At 38.4% G+C, this 14,037-nt stretch overlaps 1 protein-coding gene across 2 annotated transcripts in view; it reads left to right on the plus strand.

Moving 5' to 3' along the window:
- Window positions 1-14,037, plus strand: part of gfra2b (GDNF family receptor alpha 2b) — a 116,121-nt gene that overhangs the window by 75,969 nt on the left and 26,115 nt on the right. The window lies entirely within an intron of this gene.

Raw genomic sequence — 14,037 nt, forward strand, 5'->3', positions numbered from 1 at the left:
TGTGTGTGTGTGAAGCTGTGTGTTATACGGTGTATTACACTGTGTGTTATGTTGTGTATTACAGTGTGTGTTATACTGTGTGTGAAGCTATGTGTTACTCTATGTGTTAAACCTTTTAAATTGTGTGTTACGTTGTGTGTGATGCTGTTTGTTATTCTGTGTATTACACTGTGTGTTATAGTATGTGTGAAGCTGTGTGTTACGCAGTGGGTTATGCTGTGTGATACGCTGAGTGTTAACCTGTGTGTTATGTGGTGGGTGATACTGTGTGTTATATTGTGTATAAGGATGTGTGTGATACTGTGTGTTATACTGTGTATAAGGATGAGTGTGATACTGTGTATTACACTGTGTTATGTTGTGTGTTTTAGTGTGTGTGTGTGATACTGTGTGTTATATTGTGTATAAGGATGTGTGTGATACTGTGTGTTATAGTGTGTGTGTGAAGCTGTGTGTTATACTGTGTATTACACTGTGTTATGTTGTGTGTTATAGTGTGTGTGTGTGATACTGTGTGTTATATTGTGTATAAGGATGTGTGTGATACTGTGTGTTATATTGTGTATAAGGATGTGTGTGATACTGTGTGTTATATTGTGTATAAGGATGTGTGTGATACTGTGTGTTATATTGTGTATAAGGCTGTGTGTGATGCTGTGTGTGATACTGTGTGTTATATTGTGTATAAGGCTGTGTGTGATGCTGTGTGTGATGCTGTGTATTACACTGTGTTATGTTGTGTGTTTTAGTGTGTGTGTGTGATGCTGTGTGTTATATTGTGTATTACACTGTGTTATGTTGTGTGTTTTAGTGTGTGTGTGTGAAGCTGTGTGTTATGCTGTGTATTACACTGTGTTATGTTGTGTGTTTTAGTGTGTGTGTGTGAAGCTGTGTGTTATACTGTGTATTACACTGTGTTATGTTGTGTGTTTTAGTGTGTGTGTGTGATGCTGTGTGTGATGCTGTGTGTTATATTGTGTATAAGGCTGTGTGTGATGCTGTGTGTGATGCTGTGTGTTATATTGTGTATAAGGATGTGTGTGATGCTGTGTGTTATATTGTGTGTTATACTGTGTGTGAAGCTATGTGTTACTCTATGTGTTAAACCTTTTAAATTGTGTATAAGGCTGTGTGTGATGCTGTGTGTGATGCTGTGTGTTATATTGTGTATAAGGATGTGTGTGATGCTGTGTGTTATGTAGTGTGTTATACTGTGTGTTATGTTGTGTGTTATACTGTGTGTTATGTTGTGTGTTATACTGTGTGTTATGTTGTGTGTTATACTGTGTGTTATGCTGTGTGTTATACTGTGTGTTATACTGTTTGTGATGCTGTGTGTTATACTGTGTGTTATGTTGTGTGTTATACTGTGTGTTATGTTGTGTGTTATACTGTGTGTTATACTGTGTGTTATGTTGTGTGTTATACTGTGTGTTATGTTGTGTGTTATACTGTGTGTTATGTTGTGTGTTATACTGTGTGTTATGTTGTGTGTTATACTGTGTGTTATACTGTGTGTTATGTTGTGTGTTATACTGTTTGTGATGCTGTGTGTTATACTGTGTGTTATGTTGTGTGTTATACTGTGTGTTATACTGTGTGTGATGTTGTGTGTTATACTGTGTGTTATGTTGTGTGTTATACTGTGTGTTATGTTGTGTGTTATACTGTGTGTTATGTTGTGTGTTATACTGTGTGTTATACTGTGTTATACTGTTTGTGATGCTGTGTGTTATACTGTGTGTTATGTTGTGTGTTATGCTGTGTGTTATGTTGTGTGTTATACTGTGTGTGATGTAGTGTGTTATACTGTGTGTTATGTTGTGTGTTATACTGTGTGTGATGTAGTGTGTTATGCTGTGTGTTATGTTGTGTGTTATGTTGTGTGTTATACTGTGTGTTATACTGTGTGTTATGTAGTGTGTTATACTGTGTGTTATGTAGTGTGTTATGTAGTGGGTTATACTGTGTGTGATGTAGTGTGTTATACTGTGTGTTATACTGTGTGTTATGATGTGTGTTATACTGTGTGTTATACTGTGTGTTATGTTGTGTGTTATACTGTGTGTGATGTAGTGGGTTATACTGTGTGTTATGTTGTGTGTTATACTGTGTGTTATACTGTGTGTTATGATGTGTGTTATACTGTGTGTTATACTGTGTGTTATGTTGTGTGTTATACTGTGTGTGATGTAGTGGGTTATACTGTGTGTTATACTGTGTGTTATACTGTGTGTTATGATGTGTGTTATACTGTGTGTTATACTGTGTGTTATGTTGTGTGTTATACTGTGTGTGATGTAGTGGGTTATACTGTGTGTTATACTGTGTGTGATGTAGTGTGTTATACTGTGTGTTATGTTGTGTGTTATGTTGTGTGTTATACTGTGTGTGATGTAGTGTGTTATGTTGTGTGTTATGTTGTGTGTTATGTTGTGTGTTATACTGTGTGTTATGTTGTGTGTTATGCTGTGTGTTATACTGTGTGTTATGTTGTGTGTTATACTGTGTGTTATACTGTGTGTTATGTTGTGTGTTATACTGTGTGTTATGTTGTGTGTTATGTTGTGTGTTATACTGTGTGTGATGTAGTGTGTTATGCTGTGTGTTATGTTGTGTGTTATGTTGTGTGTTATACTGTGTGTTATGTTGTGTGTTATGCTGTGTGTTATACTGTGTGTTATGTTGTGTGTTATACTGTGTGTTATACTGTGTGTTATGTTGTGTGTTATACTGTGTGTTATGTTGTGTGTTATGTTGTGTGTTATACTGTGTGTGATGTAGTGTGTTATGCTGTGTGTTATGCTGTGTGTTATGTTGTGTGTTATGTTGTGTGTTATACTGTGTGTTATGTTGTGTGTTATGTTGTGTGTTATACTGTGTGTGATGTAGTGTGTTATGCTGTGTGTTATGTTGTGTGTTATGTTGTGTGTTATACTGTGTGTTATACTGTGTGTTATGTAGTGTGTTATACTGTGTGTTATGTAGTGTGTTATGTAGTGGGTTATACTGTGTGTGATGTAGTGTGTTATACTGTGTGTTATACTGTGTGTTATGATGTGTGTTATACTGTGTGTTATACTGTGTGTTATGTTGTGTGTTATACTGTGTGTGATGTAGTGGGTTATACTGTGTGTTATACTGTGTGTTATACTGTGTGTGATGTAGTGTGTTATACTGTGTGTTATGTTGTGTGTTATACTGTGTGTGATGTAGTGTGTTATACTGTGTGTTATACTGTGTGTTATGTTGTGTGTTATACTGTGTGTTATGTTGTGTGTTATACTGTGTGTTATGCTGTGTGTGATGTAGTGTGTTATACTGTGTGTGATGTAGTGTGTTATACTGTGTGTTATACTGTGTGTTATGTTGTGTGTTATACTGTGTGTTATGCTGTGTGTGATGTAGTGTGTTATACTGTGTGTGATGTAGTGTGTTATACTGTGTGTTATACTGTGTGTTATGTTGTGTGTTATACTGTGTGTGATGTAGTGTGTTATACTGTGTGTTATGTTGTGTGTTATACTGTGTGTGATGTAGTGTGTTATACTGTGTGTTATACTGTGTGTTATGTTGTGTGTTATACTGTGTGTTATGTTGTGTGTTATACTGTGTGTGATGTAGTGTGTTATACTGTGTGTTATACTGTGTGTTATGTTGTGTGTTATACTGTGTGTTATGTTGTGTGTTATACTGTGTGTTATGTTGTGTGTTATACTGTGTGTGATGTAGTGTGTTATACTGTGTGTTATACTGTGTGTTATGTTGTGTGTTATACTGTGTGTTATGTTGTGTGTTATACTGTGTGTTATGTTGTGTGTTATACTGTGTGTTATGTTGTGTGTTATACTGTGTGTTATGCTGTGTGTGATGTAGTGTGTTATACTGTGTGTGATGTAGTGTGTTATACTGTGTGTTATACTGTGTGTTATGTTGTGTGTTATACTGTGTGTTATGTTGTGTGTTATACTGTGTGTTATGTTGTGTGTTATACTGTGTGTTATGCTGTGTGTGATGTAGTGTGTTATACTGTGTGTTATGTAGTGTGTTATACTGTGTGTTATACTGTGTGTGATGTAGTGTGTTATACTGTGTGTTATGTTGTGTGTTATACTGTGTGTTATACTGTGTGTGATGTTGTGTGTTATACTGTGTGTTATGTAGTGTGTTATACTGTGTGTGATGTTGTGTGTTACGCCATGTGTTACGCTGTTTGTTACACTGTGTGTGATTCTGTGTGTTGTGCTACGTGTGATGCTGTGTGTTACAATTTGTGTAGTGGTTTATTATATCGTGTGTGATACTGCATGTTATGGCGTGTGTTAGCCTGGGTGTGATGCTGTGTGTTATACTGTGTGTTATAATGTGTGTTATAATGTGTGTGATGCTGTGTGTGATGCTGTGTGTTATAATGTGTGTGATGCTGTGTGTTATAATGTGTGTGATGCTGTGTGTGATGCTGTGTGTTATAATGTGTGTTATAATGTGTGTGATGCTGTGTGTTATAATGTGTGTGATGCTGTGTGTTATAATGTGTGTGATGCTGTGTGTTATAATGTGTGTGATGCTGTGTGTGATGCTGTGTGTTATAATGTGTGTGATGCTGTGTGTTATAATGTGTGTGATGCTGTGTGTGATGCTGTGTGTTATAATGTGTGTGATGCTGTGTGTTATAATGTGTGTGATGCTGTGTGTTATAATGTGTGTGATGCTGTGTGTTATAATGTGTGTGATGCTGTGTGTGATGCTGTGTGTGATGCTGTGTGTTATAATGTGTGTGATGCTGTGTGTTATAATGTGTGTGATGCTGTGTGTGATGCTGTGTGTGATGCTGTGTGTTATAATGTGTGTTATAATGTGTGTGATGCTGTGTGTTATAATGTGTGTGATGCTGTGTGTGATGCTGTGTGTGATGCTGTGTGTTATAATGTGTGTGATGCTGTGTGTGATGCTGTGTGTTATAATGTGTGTGATGCTGTGTGTTATAATGTGTGTGATGCTGTGTGTGATGCTGTGTGTTATAATGTGTGTTATAATGTGTGTGATGCTGTGTGTTATAATGTGTGTGATGCTGTGTGTGATGCTGTGTGTTATACTGTGTGTTATGTTGTGTGTTATACTGTGTGTTATGTAGTGTGTTATACTGTGTGTTATGTAGTGTGTTATACTGTGTGTGATGTTGTGTGTTACGCCATGTGTTACGCTGTTTGTTACACTGTGTGTGATTCTGTGTGTTGTGCTACGTGTGATGCTGTGTGTTACAATTTGTGTAGTGGTTTATTATATCGTGTGTGATACTGCATGTTATGGCGTGTGTTAGCCTGGGTGTGATGCTGTGTGTTATACTGTGTGTTATAATGTGTGTGATGCTGTGTGTTATAATGTGTGTGATGCTGTGTGCTATAATGTGTGTGATGCTGTGTGCTATAATGTGTGTGATGCTGTGTGTTATAATGTGTGTGATGCTGTGTGTGATGCTGTGTGTTATAATGTGTGTTATAATGTGTGTGATGCTGTGTGTGATGCTGTGTGTGATGCTGTGTGTTATAATGTGTGTGATGCTGTGTGTGATGCTGTGTGTTATAATGTGTGTGATGCTGTGTGCTATAATGTGTGTGATGCTGTGTGTGATGCTGTGTGTTATAATGTGTGTGATGCTGTGTGTTATAATGTGTGTTATAATGTGTGTGATGCTGTGTGTGATGCTGTGTGTGATGCTGTGTGTTATAATGTGTGTGATGCTGTGTGTGATGCTGTGTGTTATAATGTGTGTTATAATGTGTGTGATGCTGTGTGTTATAATGTGTGTGATGCTGTGTGTTATAATGTGTGTGATGCTGTGTGTGATGCTGTGTGTGATGCTGTGTGTGATGCTGTGTGTTATAATGTGTGTGATGCTGTGTGTTATAATGTGTGTGATGCTGTGTGTGATGCTGTGTGTTATAATGTGTGTGATGCTGTATGTTATAATGTGTGTGATGCTGTGTGTGATGCTGTGTGTTATAATGTGTGTGATGCTGTGTGTTATAATGTGTGTGATGCTGTGTGTGATGCTGTGTGTTATAATGTGTGTGATGCTGTGTGTTATAATGTGTGTGATGCTGTGTGTGATGCTGTGTGTTATAATGTGTGTGATGCTGTGTGTTATAATGTGTGTGATGCTGTGTGTGATGCTGTGTGCTATAATGTGTGTGATGCTGTGTGTTATAATGTGTGTGATGCTGTGTGTTATAATGTGTGTGATGCTGTGTGTTATAATGTGTGTTATAATGTGTGTGATGCTGTGTGCTATAATGTGTGTGATGCTGTGTGTTATAATGTGTGTTATAATGTGTGTGATGCTGTGTGTTATAATGTGTGTTATAATGTGTGTGATGCTGTGTGTTATAATGTGTATGATGCTGTGTGTTATAATGTGTGTGATGCTGTGTGTTATAATGTGTGTGATGCTGTGTGTTATAATGTGTGTGATGCTGTGTGTGATGCTGTGTGTTATAATGTGTATGATGCTGTGTGTTATAATGTGTGTGATGCTGTGTGTTATAATGTGTGTGATGCTGTGTGTTATAATGTGTGTGATGCTGTGTGTGATGCTGTGTGTGTTGCTGTGTGTGATGCTGTGTGTTATAATGTGTGTTATAATGTGTGTGATGCTGTGTGTTATAATGTGTATGATGCTGTGTGTTATAATGTGTGTGATGCTGTGTGTTATAATGTGTGTGATGCTGTGTGTTATAATGTGTGTGATGCTGTGTGTTATAATGTGTGTGATGCTGTGTGTTATAATGTGTGTGATGCTGTGTGTTATAATGTGTGTGATGCTGTGTGTGATGCTGTGTGTTATAATGTGTGTGATGCTGTGTGTTATAATGTGTGTGATGCTGTGTGTGATGCTGTGTGTTATAATGTGTGTGATGCTGTGTGTTATAATGTGTGTGATGCTGTGTGTTATAATGTGTGTGATGCTGTGTGTTATAATGTGTGTGATGCTGTGTGTTATAATGTGTGTGATGCTGTGTGTTATAATGTGTGTTATAATGTGTGTGATGCTGTGTGTTATAATGTGTGTTATAATGTGTGTGATGCTGTGTGTTATAATGTGTGTTATGTTGTGTGTGATGCTGTGTGTTATAATGTGTGTGATGCTGTGTGTTATAATGTGTGTGATGCTGTGTGTTATAATGTGTGTGATGCTGTGTGTTATAATGTGTGTTATAATGTGTGTGATGCTGTGTGTTATAATGTGTGTTATAATGTGTGTGATGCTGTGTGTTATAATGTGTGTTATGTTGTGTGTGATGCTGTGTGTTATAATGTGTGTGATGCTGTGTGTTATAATGTGTGTGATGTTGTGTGTGATGCTGTGTGTTATAATGTGTGTGATGCTGTGTGTTATAATTTGTGTGATGCTGTGTGTTATAATGTGTGTGATGCTGTGTGTTATAATGTGTGTGATGTTGTGTGTGATGCTGTGTGTTATAATGTGTGTGATGCTGTGTGTTATAATTTGTGTGATGCTGTGTGTTATAATGTGTGTGATGCTGTGTGTTATAATGTGTGTGATGCTGTGTGTTATAATGTGTGTGATGCTGTGTGTTATAATTTGTGTGATGCTGTGTGTTATAATGTGTGTTATGTTGTGTGTGATGCTGTGTGTTATAATGTGTGTGATGCTGTGTGTTATAATGTGTGTTATGTTGTGTGTGATGCTGTGTGTTATAATGTGTGTGATGCTGTGTGTTATAATGTGTGTGATGTTGTGTGTGATGCTGTGTGTTATAATGTGTGTGATGCTGTGTGTTATAATTTGTGTGATGCTGTGTGTTATAATGTGTGTGATGCTGTGTGTTATAATGTGTGTGATGTTGTGTGTGATGCTGTGTGTTATAATGTGTGTGATGCTGTGTGTTATAATTTGTGTGATGCTGTGTGTTATAATGTGTGTGATGCTGTGTGTTATAATGTGTGTGATGCTGTGTGTTATAATGTGTGTGATGCTGTGTGTTATAATTTGTGTGATGCTGTGTGTTATAATGTGTGTGATGCTGTGTGTTATAATTTGTGTGATGCTGTGTGTTATAATGTGTGTGATGCTGTGTGTTATAATGTGTGTGATGCTGTGTGTTATAATGTGTGTGATGCTGTGTGTTATAATGTGTGTGATGCTGTGTGTTATAATGTGTGTGATGCTGTGTGTTATAATGTGTGTGATGCTGTGTGTTATAATTTGTGTGATGCTGTGTGTTATAATGTGTGTTATAATGTGTGTGATGCTGTGTGTTATAATGTGTGTGATGCTGTGTGTTATAATGTGTGTGATGCTGTGTGTTATAATGTGTGTGATGCTGTGTGTTATAATGTGTGTGATGCTGTGTGTGATGCTGTGTGTTATAATGTGTGTGATGCTGTGTGTTATAATGTGTGTGATGCTGTGTGTTATAATGTGTGTTATGTTGTGTGTTATACAATCTTTCTAAATGAACTCACACACAGCCCTATATGGTGGTTGGTTGTTGTGAAGCGTTTATGGAAATAGTCTTGAATGTCAGTGCTCTATAAAAGTCTATAGGTTTATAAGAGATTACAGAACCAGCTCTTTACTCTTTATGGATTAAAAAAACACAACATGTTAGCTTTGGGAAAATTGTTGTGGAATAAAAGGAATAAAATATTTCAGGGCCTGCTGTTCTAGGAAAATAATCAGCTTCAGTGTGGTCTGACATCTGAAGACTTCATCAGGAAGGAATTAGTGTTAAGTCTATAATGAGCTCAAAAGTCTTGCTAACCTATTAGTACCTCAGGAGCTCTTAGACTCTAAACTGTTGTAGAAAGGACATTATGAACATTTACATTATTTACTGTCCAGCGTCACCCAAATGTGGATGAGGTTCCTTTCTGAGTCTGGTTCCTCTCAAGGTTTCTTTCTCATATCATCTCAGGGAGTTTTTCCTCACTACCATCACCACAGGCTTGCTCATTAGGGATAAATGTTAGAGATAAATAGTAACTTAATGACTTAAAAATTCTGTCTCTATACTTCTATAAAGTTGCTTTGAGACAATGTCCAGTGTTAAAAGCGCTGTACAAATTAATTGAATTAAACTGTCAATTGACAGCCTTTGTGTTTGTGTGCATCACACCACCAGTCACTGATTGGATGGATGGATGGATGGATGGATGGATGGATGGATGGATAGATAGATAGATAGATAGATAGATAGATAGATAGATAGATAGATAGATAGACAGACAGACAGACAGACAGACAGAATTGCATTAAAAGGTGTTTTTGTCCTCAGACTGTACCACGAACTGCAAATAAAGAATAATAAATGAGCAGAGAATGGAAGGGTCAGGCAGGATCAGACATGTTTCTGAACTCAGTCTGACCTTCCCTTCAGACATACTGAGTACTTAGGAACTTACACAGAGCACATCTGAGAGAGAAAAGGGGGGAAAAAAATAGAAAAACAGCATAACGTTGCTTCATTAATTTAGTGGTGAAGTGAGCAAGAACAAAGCACAGGATACGGCCAAGAGCAAAAGCGCTATTAAAGCCATTTGTTATCTCACTCCTCTGAAGCCTGTTGGTATATTCCTGAAACAAATGAACACAGATCCAGCACATTAGTTACAGGATAAACGCTGAGAGCGAAGTCACGCTGAGGCAAAGTCGAATAAGTTAACTGTTAATGCTGGTTGAAGAAGAGAGAGATGGAACAAGTATGTCCTCTTACTATCAGTCTGCCTGTCCGTCTACATGCCAATCTGTCTTTCCGCCTGCCCATCTGTCTGTCTGCATGCGTGTCTGTCTGTCCATCTGTCTGTCTGTTTGTCTGTCAGTCTGCCCATATGTCTCTGTCTGTCAATCTGCATGCATGTCTGTCTGCCCATCTGTCTGTCTGTCTTTCCATCTGCTCATCTGTTTGTCTGTCTGTCTGCATGTCTGTCAATCTGCTTGCATGTCTGTCTGCCCAGTTGTCTGTCTGCATGTCTGTCAATCTGCCCATCTGTCTGTCTGTCTGCCCAGTTGTCTGTCTGCATGTCTGTCAACCTGTCCATCTGTCTGTCTGTCTATCTGCATGCCTGTCTGTCTGTCTGTCAATCTGCTCATCTGTCTGTTTATCTGCATGACTGTCTGTTTGTACGTCTGTCAATCTGCCCATCTGTCTGTCTGTCTGTCTGCATGTCTGTCTGTCTGCCCATCTGTCTGTCTATCTGCATGCCTATCTGTCTGCCCATCTGTCTGTCTATCTGTCAATCTGCCCATCTGTCTGTTTATCTGCATGACTGTCTGTTTGTATGTCTGTCTATCTGCATGTCTGTCTGTCTGCCCATCTGTCTGTCTATCTGCATGTCTGTCTGTCTGCCCATCTGTCTGTCTATCTGCATGCCTATCTGTCTGCCCATCTGTCTGTCTATCTGCATGCCTATCTGTCTGCCCATCAGTCTGTCTGTCTGTCAATCTGCCTATCTGTCTGCTTATCCACATGCCTGTCTGTCTGTCTGCCAATCTGCTCATCTGTCTGTCGGCAAGTCTGTCAATCTGCCCATCTGTATGTCTGTCAGTATGTCTATCTGCTTGCCTGTCTGTCTATGTCTGTCTTCTTATCTGCCTTTCTATATGTATGTCCATCTGTTTGTCTGTCTCTCTAGTGTTTTCAGTAATAGAGACACCCTGACATTAAAAAATAGAGATAGACAGATAGAAATACAGATCTCTAGATGAAAAACAGACCGACAGAGAGGAGGTATTAGCAACAGGTTATCACAAAGCATCCTCTTTTGCAAGGTCATTGGGTAATTATGTAAATCTGCCATTTTGCTTTGGTATTTCTTAAATGAAGAAGTTTAAATATTGCATTATGGGCTTCATAATGACCTGCTTGATTTCCTTCTTGCAAATCTTCCTCCCATTCCAACCTACTACGCCAAATGTATAATCAATCGCCCCAAGCCGTACGTTAATATCGTGTAATCATTAATGGTCCCCAGGTTTGTAATCAAGCGTAATTAGGAAGGTTTTGGCTTACTTGTTTGTTTGTGCATGTTAATACGCTCACCATGCTCATCCTTGGGTTATTAAAACAGCAATCAAAGCCCAGATCTGCAGTGTGTGTAATATTGTGAGGGCTGAGTGATCTGCAGTGCTGCTGCAATAATGTCCAAAAGTGTAATAGATGCAGTTTAAGCATCCGAGGATTTAATACAATAGTGATTGCAGCTGTTTTGATACGTTACAACGTGATCCGGTTTCAGTATTGTGCAAAAACTGCTGGCTTTTGAGTTAAAGGATCCATCTCTCTGGCAGACACAGAAGCCACACCTCCTTTACTGAAACTAACAGACACAGAAGCCACACCTCCTTTACTGAAACAGACAGACACAGAAGCCACGCCTCCTTTACTGAAACTGACAGACACAGAAGCCACACCTCCTTTACTGAAATTAACAGAAACAGAAGCCACACCGCCTTTACTGAAACTAAGACACAGAAGCCACATACCTCTACTAAGATTGATAGACACAGAAGCCATGCTTCCTTTACTGAGACTGACAGACACAGAAGCCACACCTCCTACATTGACACTGAATACAGAAGCCACACCTCCTATATTGACACTGGAATACAGAAGCCACGCCTACTATATGGGAATTTACAGACACAGAAGCCACACCTCCTTTACTGAAATTGGCATACATAAAATCTACAAATCTTTTACTGTTACTGACAGAGATGGAAGCCACGCCTCTTTCCTTTTACCACCTTTACTAATTAGCACATTCATAACAGGTTCAAACTAGTCAAGATTGTGGGCCAGTATGTTGTTGTGATTGGTTAATCCATAGAATCAAATGCTCAACCTCAGACTCTCGTTCTGTGATGGACTCAGAGTTCTACTAAGCAAGAAATAAATTTGTGATAGCTGAATATAAACCAAAGCAGGTCATTTACGTGCTTATGAACTTGAACAGACATTCACACAAAGAGATTCTAACTAAACGTCAGCTAGCATAGCAGGCAAGACAAGCTAGCTAGCCGAGTTATTTATGTTTATATTGTATTCTTGCAAGGACTTTTTCTATCCTCCTGATTCCTGCCTCATAAATTGAACACCATATTAGCTGATAGAACTAATGTTTTGGACAATGCTAATGATTGCTAGAAAACAATGAGTACATTGGACTGTATTAGAAAAGAGCTATGAAAAATGAAAAAGAAATCAAAATGGGTGTCTTTTGAGCGAGCAGGATATTAAAGTAGATTTCAAATTCATTTCATTTTTTTTTTTTTATTAGAGTTTGACGTCTGAAAAAAGTCCTCGGTTGTGGACTCTGACTTTCAGATGTTTATTCAAAGTCACACAGGCAAGACAGAAGCAAGGCAGGACTCTCCATCCAGCACTCCACACACAGCCGTAGATGAGGTTTGAGTGTGCGCAGTACTTGAATATGTTCCAGTCACTTCAGTGAAATTAGCAGTGCATTTCTGCGATCAGTCTGCCACGCTCCAGCTGCATGAAAAGCACAAGGTAATAATCCAGAAAGCCTTCAGAAAGCGCCGACTTTCAGAGCCACCATTTGTTCTGTAATAGAGGGATTTTTTCTGATGGCGTGTTGGTGCCACTTCTCAGAAAGATGAAGTGCAAAGCCAAACGCGACATGCATTTTCATCTCGGCATGGACGAGAAATAAGGATGACCTTTTCTCTTATCGGGGGAAAACAGAAACATTTTACACACACACACACAGAGAGAGCATGTAGTGCTTGGACAGGCGTGTCTTAAAACGATAAACAGGGACTGTTTTATTACTACAGCGGAACCTCGGCATTCGAATCCCCTCCCTTACGAATTTTCACTTACGAATGGACAAGAAATTTGCATCGGCATACGAAGCATTTTTGGCATGCGAACAAACCAAGCCGAACCGAATGGCGGCTAAGCTGCGCGTACGTCTGGGAGCCGTTCAAAACTTGTTTGCGTCAGTGGAAAGCCAAGCGAAGTGAGTTTACGGATTCCGCGAATTTTTTTTCAGTCATTGAAAGCTGTTCTGAAAGACACAACCCACGATACCAATGTTGCCTTCAGCATGCGCTTCCAAAGCTAGGTGATTTCTGGGTGTTTTTTTGTTGACAGATTGGTGGCGTGGGTGCTCTGTTTTATTTTTAGCCCAAGTTTGGTGGCACGACTTCCTGTGAGGATCCTTAACATGGAATGCTTGGCTTGGGGTCAGTTCTTTGTAAGCAGCCGTACAGTTTACATACACTTCGCATTGGTCATATTGGTGATGTTTTTTTATGTGGCAGGAACGGATTATTTGCATTTACATAATTTTTTCGTGGGAAAATTTGTGTCACAATATGAGTTTTCGCCTTAAGAACTATGCCGAAGTTCCACGTTCAAAATCAGCTAGCCTCAATCTGAGATACTCTGAGATTTCTATGGCCTTCTAAGGAATCGTTGCACACTTTTCTGACCACAAGCTTCAGAATCTTGCCACTGTTTTCCTTTTTTAATTAAATAGACAGGGACAAGGAATAAAACATGCATGCTCTTATAGAAAAATAATCTGACCTGACATGAAGTGCACTTACTTTCAGCACCATGAAGCTCTTGTTCCACAGCAGGTTCTCAATACCAACAATTATTATTTTATTATTATTATTATTATTATTATTATTATTATTAAATATTATTTTTAATTTAATAATAATTTTATATGTTATTTATTTATTATTTTTATTTTTTTTATTTATCGTCTGAAAATAAGCCGATACAGAGGTTTAGTTAAATAAAGGTAACATGTAAAAGCCGCTCAAAATATGATCAGATTTTACCCCCTCGTGTCACCAGAGGATATTTAAAATAGCATCATGTTCATGCATGTGTTCTGTGGAGCCTTATTATAAACAATTTATTAAAAAAAATAAAACAAAAGCATAAATGTTAGTGTTGTGCCTGAACAGAATGATGATGTACAGTATCGAAAAATTCAAAGCATATTGTTGGGTGTGGAGACAAACAGGAAATGGTC

Source organism: Hemibagrus wyckioides, linkage group LG16 (assembly GCF_019097595.1).
Source record: "Hemibagrus wyckioides isolate EC202008001 linkage group LG16, SWU_Hwy_1.0, whole genome shotgun sequence".
NCBI classification, from domain to species: Eukaryota; Metazoa; Chordata; class Actinopteri; order Siluriformes; family Bagridae; genus Hemibagrus; species Hemibagrus wyckioides.